Source organism: Cupressus sempervirens, chromosome 7 (genome assembly GCF_028749045.1).
Source record: "Cupressus sempervirens isolate cs-2001-9-10 chromosome 7, ASM2874904v1, whole genome shotgun sequence".
Lineage (NCBI taxonomy): Eukaryota > Viridiplantae > Streptophyta > Pinopsida > Cupressales > Cupressaceae > Cupressus > Cupressus sempervirens.
The window spans coordinates 763,246,853-763,262,802 of NC_143124.1; positions in this window are offsets into that span (position 1 = coordinate 763,246,853).

The window sequence follows — 15,950 nt, forward strand, 5'->3', positions numbered from 1 at the left end:
TTGTTGATTCATCCACGTAAAGGGTATTCAGGGATTTGTTGCTCATACTCTAATACTGACTGTTGTTTCACTAGAGATTTTAAGAAACAATAGTATTCCTTCATAAATGACAGACGTTCATTTAGAGCCCAAACTCTAGAATCTTAACATTGATTATAGGATCATAGGAATAATGTGTGAGAAATTACATTTGAGAGGATTAAAGAAAATAATTTTTCTTACTTTGGAAGTATACTTTAATCTTTTAGAATTCACCCTTTAATTGATGGCATCAGTGATGCTACACAAAATTTATTCTTAATTGAACATCTTGAAAATATTTATAAAAGATATTATTCATATTAAAATAGATATTTATAACCATATTGGATGCTTAAGTTTTTTAAGGTTGTTAAAGATTTTTTAACAAAATAAAAATCTGAGAGCAGCTAGCTTTTTTGTAGCTAGACTTATGAGATGCTTCAAGTTATTTTTTAGCTTGGTTATCAAAGATGATACTTTGATTGAATTATAGTGAAACATTTTCATATGAATATGAATTTACAAAGTACAAGTTTCACATAAGGAATTAGATATTCTCGATTCGCTGATCCTTTCTACTTTGGTTTTGATCTTTCATATTTCTAATCTAAGAAATATATTGTTGCAGTTGGAAGCTATGCCAACTTGTAGTTTGGCATAGAGATTCCTAAAACCTATCTAATCTTTAAAAGAAGTCTCTATAAACAATTGCCTGAAAAACTTTTATTAGCTTACTTGAATTGAGTAGTACATGCAGACCATACCATATTAATCATGCATGGAAAATCATCTTGTTGTGTGCCCAAGGATGAAACTATAAGGCATCTAGAATTAGCAATGTGTAGTTCTTTCTACCAAGATTCCCTAGCTTCCAGCTACTCATGAATCAAATCCTTTCATGGAAATCTTCTCCACCCCTGAGGTTTGAATTGGAGTCTTGATAAGTAAAAGTTTGACCCCTGGGATTGACCAACTAAAAATACAATAAGATAAATCTAGGGAATCTCTGCCAAAGATAAATATTACAAAAAAAAAATTACTTTTCATTTTCTTTTCACTTGCATAGGGACTAACACTGTCCACAAGGACTACCTTGTGAAGTATCAAAAACCCTAGTTTTTAAAACCTTTAATTCCAATACCGGCACAAACCTTGGAGAGAGATTTTCAATGACAGGCTTTTATGAAAGACCTAATTCTCAGCTAACAAAATTATTAAGTATGAACAACCCTATTTTTAAAAACCTTTTACTCCAATCCCCTCCCAAACCCTGGAGAGAGGGGATTTCAATTAAAGGCTTTCATGAGAGGCCTAATTCCAGTCTATCAAATTAAAAACTGCAAAATCTAGTGAATTCAAAAGAAAAAGCTAGCATAGATAGTGGATTTCCTAGAGAGATTGGGCTCCCTTACTTTGTGCAAAAAACATATGAGAAAGACATCCTGAGACTCAGAAGCCTCTATTTTGATCCGTATGCAGAATAGAGCAGTGCGAAAAGATTGGGTTGGTCAAGACCCATCTAATCAATCAATCTATAGGACCCATCACCCTGTCAAAGGTATACTGCTAAAGAATTTTACCCACTCGATGAAATAAGGATTCTCATAATAGGGAATAAGAAAGCTCAAAATATCTATAAAAATTTGTCTAAAACAAAGAATGAAAAAGCCAATATCTAAAAGTCCAATATCTAAAAGTCCAATGACTTGATTCATTGATGATCAACAATAATGAGTAATTGATACAATACATGTAGATGTGCCTAGATATAACTAGGAGTAATGCAAGTGATGAACATAAGTTATAACAACTAAGCACGTGTCCACCAAAGGTGGATTATCCTCCATTGTGGGTGAAAGTATGTGCAACAATGAGAGGATAAGAACACAAAGATGGATCACACAGAGAGAGGTGTGAGACAACAAGTGCTCAAATAAAGTGCAAACTCTTAGATGTTTACAAGACAACTAGTATGAAAATGCATTATTCTAAATAAACTAAAATAAAGACAAATTAGTAATATCTAATTACACCAAAACTATCCTCTATCAAGACTTAAAATTATGAAGATAGACAAAGATAACATTTCAAGAGTGATACAACAAGTCTTACCAACAGACATAATAAAATGCAACCTGCGGCTCTAGGGAATATGGAGTACCACCAGTACAAATGTTGAAACTTTGGTGCATCAATTAGAAGTAATGGCAAACCAGCAGTTGCAAAATATTTTATTTTGAGTCAAATAAGCCATTCTTGGGACTCCTAACCAAGATTTAGAGGTAGCTGCTTGCTACTTGCAATAGATTAAGTTTCAAGTGTGTATGCCAAAACATGGGTTTACAGGTTTTTCTATTGTGTTCTACTTCTACTACAACTCCTCTTAAGTATCAGTATGTACTAAATTGACTCTGAGACTATTGTGAGTTTGATGAGTTGGGTAGTGGAAGAAAGGCAACTAGTAGTTGCAAAAATTGAGAATAGGAACATGACCTCAATTACAAAAAGGATGATGGACTCTCACCTAGGATCGGTATAGATGCCTCTATCATGTTTTTAGGAGAGTATGCTTTCTCATGTGAAGCCAAGTAATGACATAACCAAAGTACATGACACTTATTTTTCTCTAGGGCATGCAATGTCAAGAAAAAAACACCATAAATTCACATCTATCTACCAAAAATTCAGTATAATTTTTTGAGTTCCGGTATCATATTTTTCCAAGATCAATACATAATGTCTCAGTCACACCCAATACCTCAAAAAGAGTGCCCAATAATAAACCTAATGAATAGCTTCATAGTTTTTGAAGCCAGATGACAATGCAAATTTTGAGCCACCTGATGAATAGCTTCACAGTTTCTTGGATTTAAGAAAAAAGCATATATATGCATGTTCTTGTGTCTAATGTCATATGTTGCATAGTAATTAATATCTCTTGTACAAATTACACTGATGTTGGTATATATTATGCTCTCTTATGGTCACACTATAATTTGTATCTGATGTCTCATTTGTAGTAGCTGGTTTAGTGACTACATAGATAAGCTTAATGTGATTGTTATAAAAATATTGTTATGTAATGGTGTTTCATGTGCTGGCCAAGGCTGGTTTGAAGGCCACCCACTTCAATACCCTGCTAGGAATTATAGATACTGAGTTCTATAATATCATGAAAAATAATCAATATAAAAAAGCTCATTCTCTTTGTAACATTTTTGGCTTTCATTTTAATTTCATCTTTTCTTCTATTGTGATAGGCAAGCTAGAGAGAAGTGCTATATTGAAGGCCATATCATGTGCAGGATTTAGAGAAACTATCGAACCTCTAATTTGTTTGACTCGAGGTAGATTCTCGATTCTTGCCTTAGAACACTATCATCTTCAAAATCCTATATGAAATCTATATGACCATTTCATTTCTTCAATATGCCCTATGGATGTCCCTATCTAACTATATATCTTTTAATTTCATATAATAACTAATTTATGTGCTTTTTCATGACTAGATGTTTGACTCATTTAATTGTGATCTCTCTAGCACTATGATGTCGTTTAATATGTCTTGCTAAAGGTTGTAAATTTTGTTCCTTTTGCCATGTCATGTAATATGTCTTGCCTTATAGCCTATATGTTTTGAAATTGCCATTAGGCCTTGTAGGTTGTATTATTTGATTGCTAGAGAGCTTCTATAGCTAAGCAAGAAGGCCATTACACGAGTTATAGTCCTCTTAGTTATTCTAAAGCATTTCTAACACTTGCAAATTTCAATTGAGTTTTCATTTTTTTTCTAAAATTCATAATTCACTATCTATATAAACACTACACTACAATGGATTATGAGAAGTAGATGATGGATTAAGAGTGAGTTTTGAATACATATCATCAAGATGTAGAGTTAACATCTTCCACATGATGTACAAGTTCAAACCCCTAAATTCCTAACAATACTAGAGTAATTAGTTCTAGTTGAATGAGTTAATTGATTGAACATTTAGGTTCAAATTTCAAAGGTACATCTTCCAATTCAATTTATATTTTAGGGTTTCCAATTTCATAAGTCAACTATGATGCTATCCCCTTTTAACACTATACTATATCAATTCTTGCGAGAATCTAATTCTGCATTTATAGGTTAAACCATCATAACATATTAATACTTAATTCAAGATATTATCATGACCTATTTAGAACTAATTATAATATTAAAATATTTATCATTAAATTAATCATGACATTGCCCCATCTTCAAATCAAAACCCAAACCATTCTATCAAGCTATTTGGACAACTTTAAAAACCATTATACATTTAAATTCTAATATGGCCTTTTAAAACATGTCCCAATTTCCTAAATAGGTTATCTAGTCAATTATGACTTACACACTTAGATCTTATATATTATCAATAACTAACTCAGTAATTCCTAATATCCAAAACATTTTTAACATACTAATTTAAATCTAGTTATCTATTCAACACTTTAAGTTTAATTTACTAATCTAATTATTTTAAAATTAAATAAATTATCTAACATAACTTAAACCTACAAATTAAAACAAGTCATAAATCTAACTTAACTTTATAACCACTACTAATCTCAAAATATTTTAAAATAAAATAACACTAACTTACAATTTAAAAACAATACAATTACTAACATTAAAAGAAACTAATAAATTAATCTCTACTACTAACTTTAATTTAGGAAATACTTTAAATTTTCTAATACTTAAAAAAACATATGTATTTAATTACCTAAAAAAAAAAACTAACAAAAATACACTTAAACTAAAACTAAACTAAATTAAATAACCCTTAATTAGCACTCTTTTTTTAAAACACTAAAATTGACTTACATAACCAAAATTAATAACTATACTACATACTACCTAACTAACCTTGCCAAAAAATATCTCCTAACCCCACTAAACTAACCCCAAACTCCCTAACCACTACCTAACTTAACTACAAGCTATCCCATTTCCCAACTAACCAAGCACTGACCAAGCAAGCCACAACAAATGTTGACCCTCCCCTTTGTCATGCATGCCTACCAAGAGGTAAAAAATGCAACCAACAAGTGGAGACAAGGATGAATTAAGAAGAAGTGAAAATAAACTTTAAACACCAAACTACTCCCATCTTCCTTAACCCTTACGTCCTCCCATGTGGGCACAAGGGGAAATATTACTTTTCTTTGTAACGTTGATTATAATCATCAAGTTCAAATATTTTGTTTTAAACAATGACATAGGATTACTTTACTTCCTAATAATTACAAAAATAAAATGAAGTCCAAATCAAGCATTGAATCAATTGTTTTCAAGTCCTTTAGACTAATTTATCTACTATGGTTGACCATTTTCAATTGTTAATACCGGTTCAAAGTTTTACTTAGGTCTAATTATCAATGTTGTAGTTTAGAAAGAATACATTTCCTTATTAAATTTTTGCAAGGGGAAAATTTTTACTTTGTATGGTAATATTTAACCGTCTACACTTAACATGGACCCATTATTGCACAAGTGTTACAAAACTAGGCTCTGATACCAAAATGTCATGCCCAAAATATAGGACAAAAATGCACCAGTTTTTTTTAAAGTCATAATAGGATTAAAAGTAATACATAAGTATTCGAATAAAATTACTTAACCTCCTCATACTCATGTATAATTATGAAATTTATGTACCAATCAAATGTGAATGTTCTTAACATATTTTAAACTTAAATTGCATAACTTAATATATATCACCATGTTATCTGATTAACCTCAATCAAATGAATACAATTTTGAAACATAAAAATGCCATAGGAAGGCAAAATATCATTTTATCCATTGAACATAAATCAAGTGAATGCAATTTCAAGATATATAATGCCATAGTAAGATAAAACATCATCACATCTAATTTCAAGTAAACATATGCAAAAACTGAAATATGAAAAATATCATAAGGAAATATATTACTCAATTTTTTTATCAATATACGTGGACTAGCCACTTCTCATTTATTTTATTTTAGCACCTCATTCAAAGGCTTCATCAGGAAAGAACCAAGAAGAAAACCCAACATCATAGCCATTTTCACAATAAGTTTTAAAATAACATTTCTACATAGGATTACTATCTCGAGGAGAAATCTCCAAACATATTTGAATTCAATAACAAATTTCAATTTTTTTCTTGGTTCCACAATAGGGAAACCATTATGAAGTCTGCAACACATCAAGGTGATCATGAAGAGAATAAAAACTACCTAAGAGACAATCAATCTTAACATGAAGATGATTTTCAAACATTCACTCCCATCTAGGGATGCACAATAGGTTCATCATTGAACTAGACTAGGGAGAAGGTGGATTCTTCTAGACAGGAGACGTCAGTCACAATACCATAACATATGCCCTTTCAGGACTAAAATCTCAAGAACTTCCATTCTTGCACAGATGTCGTTTTGAGGCTGATATCACAAGGACTTTCATTTTTTAACTTATAAAATTCCAAAACTCAAAACATGGTTTGTGTTGATGAGCAGGGGCCCATACCACCCTACTCTCTCTCCCTCTCCTCATCCTAAGAAGAGACTCTATACTATCGGAGTCCAACTAAAGACCTCCTCCCATACATGGCCACTTTTTTCCTATTTGAGGGTGAGTATGCCAATACAACCCATAAAATCCCTTCAAAAATCAAAGCAAAATACTAAGAAAAAATATTTAAGAAAAACCCCTTTGAATCCCTCCCAAACATATTCATCAAACACACAAACATACAAATGCAAGAAAACTACTTAAGCATGAAACACAGTATGAACAAAATGAGCTGAGGGATTCCTACCTTCACAATAAGGTTATGAGAACTAAACAATTTGAGATGAGCTTCCCTTCCTTCTCCTTCTCCTTCAATCCTGAATTGCTCTCCAAAACTAGAGGTTGGGTGAGCAACCTTTGACTCACAATTTTTCCTCTAAAAAGGATGTTAACTCAACCATCTCTAGAATGCAATAACTCCCCCACTTGACTAACATTTCTTGAAACTTCTAACTTAGCTTCACCACTAAAGGAAACCTCAAGGTGGATTTTATCATATCAAACTCATGATGAAACTTCAATTTTCGCAATAAAGCAAAAATGGGATATTTCGGTGACCATAAAAGTCAATAAAAGGGGCTAGAGGGGTGGAAAATGCCCCCAACCCATACCCATACCTCTTAGGTACTTAATTTTCATGATTTTTGGCCTCTAGGACTAATTAGGAACCTATCAAAATGCTAGAAATTTTTTGACTTCCTAACAAACCTAAAAAATGCAAATTAATCACTAATCCTAATTAGGGTAATTAATGTTGATTACTAACTGATTAGCAAAAAGGTAACTAACCTAGTCCAACTTAGATCTTTAGGTTAGTTGGTTAACCCTACTTATCATGCTGAAATGCATATACAAGTCACAAGTGTCAAGTGACACTATAAAATCATTGTTACAAAACATTAACACTTAATGCTTACAGAATGATACATTCATTCAATTCATGATACAAATAAAATATGAACAATGGGGTTTGCATCTTTTATTAGACTCAACCTTGGTTTCTACAATGATACATAGGGTCTAGTTCTAATTCTCTATTAGATTTTCTCAGCTAATAAATCCTACACACTCATTTTACACATCAATAGCTTGAGAAAATTACATTTGTATATTTAAAACTTATTTAGATACTCGCATAAATCAAAACATAAATCTTTCATTTAAATAACCCTTTGTAATTCGGTGTACACATTTAGTCATCAGTAATTACATAATCAATATAATATAATTTTATTCATTAATTCAAATTAAAATACTAGAATGATCATCATTAGGCATGCATATACCTAAACATCATAAACATCACCAACTAAGGAATATTGAACTATCTGAATGCATATAACCTAATCATTGAGGTACCATAATCAACATCATCATCATTGGGTGAAAGCACCTTGTGTCATTGTTAGTGAAATTTTAAATTTGAAACAGTCGGGATAATGTAGTAGCTCTGCAATCAATTGGTATTAAAACATGGATGTATCAACTACTCTCTATTTTCATTAGGGCATTTAGAACATAAAACATTACTTCATATCCATTTCAATCTCTTATAATGGTTTTAATAGAGGATTCATATTTGATAATTACATATGAGGAGGGACCTTAGATCATCAGTTTCTTAATTGATTCTTGTACTTCATTACATAATCATAACTCAACATTTCTTCTAGGTACTATTATTACATCTTTTGATCAAATCCTCATCATCAATAAAATAAGTCATAGTACTTAAATAAAATAAGAAATTGTCTTATTAGAAAATAGCAGGTTTGCCATCAGTGACAAAACAATGATTGAAGCATACTTGTATGTTTTCAACAATATTTCTTTACAATCTCCCTTTTTGATTGGCTTCTTCAATCTGTTTTCAACATGATATGCCCCATGCATTTCACTAGTTCACAACCTTAAGCCTAGTTCAGTCACTTAACTATGCAATGGTGTGAACATATTGAATTTTACTGCAATGATTGATTGTCGCACCATTACAACTTAAAATTTCCACTGAAGCTTTTTGATGGAGTTGTATCGATTCAATTGATTTTCATTTATTCGATAGAAAACTCATTTTAAATTTTTGACATTATCATTCCTTGTGATGATGCAATTAAAGACTTAACATGAACCTAGCCTACCAATACACATGTCCACTCGTCACTTCTTTGCAACTTGAAACTAGAGTTTAGCTTTTAACCCTACAAATGAGTGAACAAGGTATTTTTTTGCATCACCACATTGACCCTATGTTAGCCTCAAACACCTACAATGATGTCAAATAAAATTAATAGAATGATGTGATTAACTTTGCATGGTCATAGGATAAACTTATTTAAAGTTGAAGTGGCCTGTGTTTGTGCGATGTATGTTTAATAATCAGAGATTTTTTTGATTTGATTGTGTCTATATTTTTTTAGCATCAACGTTTCAAATCACACACAGTGATCCATCATCCTGATGATGGATCACACACTACTTATTTTCTATTCTCTTGCTCTTCATCCTGATGATGGATCACTGTGTGTGATTTGAAACGTTGATGCTAAAAAAAATATAGACACAATCAAATCTAGAAAATCTTTGATTATTGTTAATGGATTGTGGAAATCAAATGTCATTGATGTATGTTTAGTCAAAACATCATGACTTGAAACTCGATGCTATCCTTCTTAGCTATGAAGTTTCCCTAATGGTTGAGATGACCATGTCATGCCTTCTTGACCCTTGACAATTAAGTGATAAACTTGAGTGACAATGCAATGAGAGGTAGTTGCAACATTAGAACTTTGAATTCTTGGAGTGAATAATTTTTTTTACATATCCCTATTATGCTTGCATGACAATAAATGAAAAGGCAAATAAATGTGGTCATGACTACCACCCTGGATATTCAAATTGTAGGAAGGGGGTGAAAATGACTAATAGTAATTATTAACCATGTAGTCTAGTTCTCATCCATCTTCCAAATCATTTGTAATATTTTAAATAATTAATGTGCATTATTAATGGTTTGATGGATACCTTCACCATACTTGGTGGCTTCTGGGATTACTAACTCCACATCATGATTCCATCACTTCCTAGATGGTATTCATGCCCCTATTAAATTATATCAAACTTGATCTTATTCAAACTGATCGATATGGTTGGGAAATATAAGCTCTTCAACATTAGACATGGGCCTTCAACCATATATGTTTCTTCATGTTGCTACATTTTCATATGCTACAATTCTTGGAAGCATTCTATCAAATAGTTCACATACTTCCACACAACACGTGTATGTCAAATATTATCAATTAGTTAATTGTTCTCTTTAAGTATAAACCTTTTCAATTAAATAATATTTATTTGAGGGATATACAATTTGATCTATTATTTAGAAATCTCTATAAAATTATAAATATTATTCTAAGTCAAATTTGTCTTTATTTAATATAATTTACATCTAAATTTTTGTCCTTTTGATCTCTATAAAACAATAAATATTAGTGATTTATTTTATTTAAATTAATATGATTTACATTTAACTTTGTAGCCTTTTGATGAATAATGGTTTCTAGGTAAAAGGAACCTTTTATAATTGTATCATAATATAACCTAGTCATAAGTGAAGTTTCAAGTAGAAAGATGAGTTAATAATAGATATGGATTAATACATATTGATCTATTATTTTGATACTAAACCAAGGACATGAAAGGATTAGCCTATACATTGAAAAAATAATGTGGAAATACCATTAGTTAAGAATCTAATGCAATATGCTATTGTCTAGTCAACACATTAACACATTTTAAAATTCTATATCAAGAACATCTATCCATAGGAACAAAGCATCACACAAGGTAACATACTAGATATATCAAAATAAAATAAAAAAATAAAATAAATTGGATTAGTTTTAAAATAAAAATGCTAAAATATAAGGAGAGGAGAATAAAATCAATCTTCCATGTATTTAGGAGAGAAAAAACACCTTGAATTTGAGAAGAAGGGAAAGTGACTAACTACTTGGGAGTTTGACATGTCAATTGAAGCTTTTTTTTGCCCTTTTAGTCTTCATCAATAGCAAATTTAAAATTTATAAACATGGTATGTTTATTTAGCCTAAAGGCCAAAAAACCAATCATGCATAGAGATTCCCTGCATTTCAATTTCAAATCTCAATTAAACCTTGAGAAGATCTCAGGTTGCCAGAATCTATTCTAATACACTTTAGATGAATCTTCTCCATGTTATATTAGACTCAAAAAATCCTCTCCTTCATTTTTTGCAAGATACATGTCTTTGTCCTCAAAAGAACTCATAACATTCTTCACTTTCCTAAACATCTTTCATGAACCCATTTTCTTGAGTCTCTTCATAAAATCATTTAACTCTATGATAGTATGCTCCTCATACATGCTCTCCATATGCAACTAGTCTCCAAGAAGCAAATATAGCTAGAGGATAGCCAAATGATATGTTGTACATTTTCTTATCTTCTCTACAAGTTATAATTTGAGTATAGTCATGTACTCAATAACTGCACCTTTAATCTTAGATTTTTTTAACTCCCCCATGGCATAAGTCTCTATCCATTCTTGAGTAGTTCGTGAATTGATAGTACTTTCTTCACCTTAGACCAAGCTGAAATCCTTTTGTCCGATAATTTGTCACAAATAGGCTATGTAGAGTGTTCTATGGCTTTATACATACCAACACATGGAGTATTCTGGGATGGTAATGTTTGTAGGCGAGTTCAAAAGGAGTTACCCAAAGTTCTATGGTAGGTGTTCAGTTGTCAAACACCCAAAATCTTCTTGTGATTAATTTTCACTAAGAAGAAACTTCTCTATCATCGAGTCATACATTTTTGCAAGATAAATATCATCTCAATTGCTTTTCCCACTATCCTATTTTTCCTAGAATAAAATTTCTTCAAGAAACTCCCAAACTTTTTCAAAGTTTTCTTTATAAATATTCACTATGTGACACAAGACCTCCAACTTATAGCGCATACAAAATAGCTCATCTATCTATAAGAAATTTTCTTCCTTCAACCTCATAAACCTTTCTTCTTGGTACTCCTCCTTAGTTATATAAAAACTAGCTTCATCAATTTCATCCTCGCTTTCTTCAACATCTTCCTCTTCAATCTCAACTTCATCCTCCCTTGCTTTAGCATCCTCGTCTTTAGCACAATCCAAATTTTCAAGGAATTATTCAATGATAAAGTAGGCATCCTCATCTTTAGCACCAACCAAATTTTTAAGAAATTCTTCAATGATAAAATCAACATCATCATCATCTTCTATCTCTACTCAAGCCAAATCTGGCTCTGATACCAATTTTAAATAATAAAACAAGCAAAGAAATGGAACAAAAAATAAGTAAAAGAAGATGGAAGATAATAATGCAAGTATTTATTGTGGTTCACCACAACTATGGTTACATCCATACTCAGACAGTAAATCACTATATTAATCAATAATTGATGCATAATGCATGATAATCTATGTATATTTACAAATGTAAATATGGCCATCAAGAGGAGAGCCACAAAAAATGAACAATCATAATGATCGTTGGACTTCATATCCCAAAAACTTGTGCGAGAACATGTTCAATGCTATAGTTCCAATTAATGAAGCAACTTGTCATGTTTCATGATTCAAGATTTCTCTTATAGGAATTTGAGTAGTTACCTTTGTTGTTTACACGTGTAGGTTTATTTTCCCTACAAGAACTGAGACATCTAGATTTGAGCTTCAATGAGTTTGAAGGTGAAATATTAGAGAAGTTTTCTTCATTGCACAACTTAGAGTATCTCAACTTGTCGTTCATTAGGTTAAGTGGTACAATTCCCTAGCAATTGGGGAATATCTCTCTTAGCTGACATTGTTGGACCTATCTGTTGTAGAGGAGTATGATTTTGGAATAGAATTTTTTTTTTGTGATATATGTAGTCCTAGTTTAGAGTGGGGAGAAAAGTTGCAGAAATTGAAATACTTGTCCCTTAGTGGAATAGTGTTGAATATGATAGGAAAGCAGTTGGAAGAACCCATTTCTGATCTGATAAATCTCCAACAACTACACCATTTCAAATGCAAGCTCTTAGGGCACATTCTCGGTACTATCCAAAACCTATCATTCAACCTTACCCACCTTCACTTGGGTTATAACAAATTTGAAGAACCAATACCATTATGGTTAGGAAATATGACTACTTTGGTTTCACTTTGGTTGTTTGAAAGTCCATTAATAAGTTGTTCATTTTGCTTGAGTCTCTCTTTCTTTTCTTCTCTAAAAGATCTTATGTTAGGGGAAGAAAACTTAATTAGTGGTATTCTAAGTCAAATATTATGTGGAGAATGGGCTCAACTCGATGCATTTTCTCTTTCAGGGTCTAATATAAAAGGAAGTATGCCACCTTCTATTGGAAATATCACTTCTCTCATTTATCTTGATTTGACATATATGAAAAATATGGAAGGTCCTATTCCTCTAATTAGAAATCTCTCAGTCCTACAACAATTTTATTTTTTATGATAATTCGTTAAGTGAAGATATTCCACCATCACTTGGTCAAATTCCATCTTTGACTAATTTATACATTTTTGAAAATATGTTTAGTGAAAATGTACCTTCTAAGTTGGGAAACCTTACCTCTTTGGTAAACTTGAGTCTTTCTCTAAATTCCTTGAGTGGAAATATACCTTCTGAGTTAAGTAATATTTCCTTTTTGGTAGAATTAGATCTATCCTCTAATCTTCTAATTGGAAATGTACCTTATAAGTTACAAATTTTTTCCTCCTTGATGTATCTAGATCTCTCCTCTAATCATCTAAATGTCAACATTCCCATTTCAAATGCAAATATTCCTAGTCTCATGTATATTGCCCTATCTTCAAACAATATTCAAGGGAAAATTTCTCTTGGTTTTTTAACAAAATGAGTAGTGTTTTTTGAACTTGAATTATCCTATAGTGAATTGGCTATCACAATTGAACTAGGTTGGATACCCACAATTTACCTTAATTCCATACACTTAACCTCATGTAGTATTGGGGGCATAATTCCACCATTCATTTCCACACAATATAGATTTTCTAATTTGGATCTCTTATTAACGGTCTATATGGAAATATTCCAAATTGGGTAGGGGTGCTTCATTTGGAACATATTAACTTGTCATATAATAACTTGCACAGACATGTTCCCTCAAGCTTGATTACAAAAGGTTTTTGGAGTGCTAATTTGCATAGTAATATGTTACAACATCATCTTCCCTTTTGTTTAGTGTTAACACCAAGCATGGAGCTATTGGATTTCTCTCAAAATAGGTTCATAGGATTTATTCCAGGATATTGGAAATCTTCTACCATCCATTCAATTTTTTTCACTTTCAACAAATGATCTACGTGGTGATATACCTTGTTCAATTGGCCTTCTATAATACATGTAGAGGTTTTAGATCTTTCAAACAATAAATTATTTGGTAAAATACCATCAAACATACTTAGTTGGTCTAGTTTAACAAGATTAAACTTAGCAAATACTATATTAATAGGAGATATACCATACCATATGGGAATGCTATGTAGAAAATTTGTTAAACATAAATTTTCCATAAAACCTTAGGAACTTTTCTAGCTTGCAAATTTTAAATTTAGCCAATAATAATTTTTCTAGGAACATAACATCTTGGTTGGGTCAATTCTTTGAATTGATGATCTACTTGTTTTGAGGTCTAACAAGTTTGAAGGAAACATTTCACATCAGTTAAGTAACCTATCAAATCTCCATGTTTTGGATATTTCACAAAATTATTTGATAGTTTACATCCTAGAACAATTAGAAACATTGAAAAGTATGAGGAATTCTATAATGGGAAACTCACATGAAAATGATATTGGTTCATACTATTACAAAGGATCAGAAATGGTGTAAGTTAGTTAAGCGATGTTACTTATAACTTGTATTGATTTATTTATAAATAGTCTATCAAATAACATTCCTTCAATAATGAGGAATCTTAAAAGCATCACACATTGAACTTATCAATTAATAGTCTTACAAGAGAAATTCCAAGTAGTTTTGGATTAGTGGCAGAGTTAGAGTCACTTGATCTTTCAAATAATAAACTAAAAGGAAGGATTCGAAATGAAAAGTTACAAGTTTCCTATTTAAGTTTTTCTAGCTAGCCAAAAATAATCTTTGTGGAAGAATACCAAAAGAAATCTAATTCAATACATTCAATTCCACTTATTTTACTAGGAATCATGATCTTTGTGGATTCCCAAATAACAAAAAATCTTGTAGATGTGAAGAGATGCCAAATTATAGAATACAAACCCCTCTTCTTGAGAATGGGGATAATGAGGGAGGAGAAATTCCATGGCATTGGTATGCAGATTGGATGACAAGTGTTTATATTAGATTTTAGTGAGTTTTTGGAGTCTTGGCTAAAAAAATGCATTGGAGTAAAGACTCATTCATGTTAAAAATTGTAAAATCATTATCCTTAGATACACTCATTGTAACACCTATTAATTATATTATAAGTAGAAAAATTTAATGTATTATACAACATTAAATAAATTCTAAGTTAACTCATTACTTTTATTATAATTTTATGAGTAGGTCATCAACAAATTACAACTATAATTTTTATGGTTTGAAACCTTAAATTAAAATGTCAGTTATATGCATTCAACATAAAAGTACAAGAATTGAATTAATTTTTTTCATGAATATGTTTTTATTGTAATTTTTTCTATGTAAGTAAAATAAAATTTTGAACTGTTTCTTAGAATATGCATTCAATAAGTGAATTGTTTAAATATTTCAATTCATTTTTTTTTTATTATTCAAGAATTTATGTGTTATTGAGGATTAAAGATATCCTAATAGAAAAAAACATATGTTGAACATGCCTTAAAGCCAAGATAGAAAAACATTGGTGTTATAATTTTAAAATGAAATTAGTAGAAGTCATTTATTATAATTATGTTTGTAGATATTAATACTAAACGAATATGAGAGTATCTCTAAAGTTATTTAATCAAACATTATTACCAAAATAACATATCATATATTTAAGAAATATAATATTAAATTTCTATTGCTAATATAGTCTTGATATATGTAAATATTTTCTTAGACTAATAAAGCTTTTTCTTATTAATTAAATCATATTGATTTAATTATTCACTTATTATCTTTAGTTTAGTTAAGCTAATTTTTTAGCATATAATAAATAATTCTATTATTAATTATTTCCATGCAACCTAGGTTAGTTACCTATCAGGGTTTTGATCTCCTTTATAAGGACAATCTATCTTTGTAATTA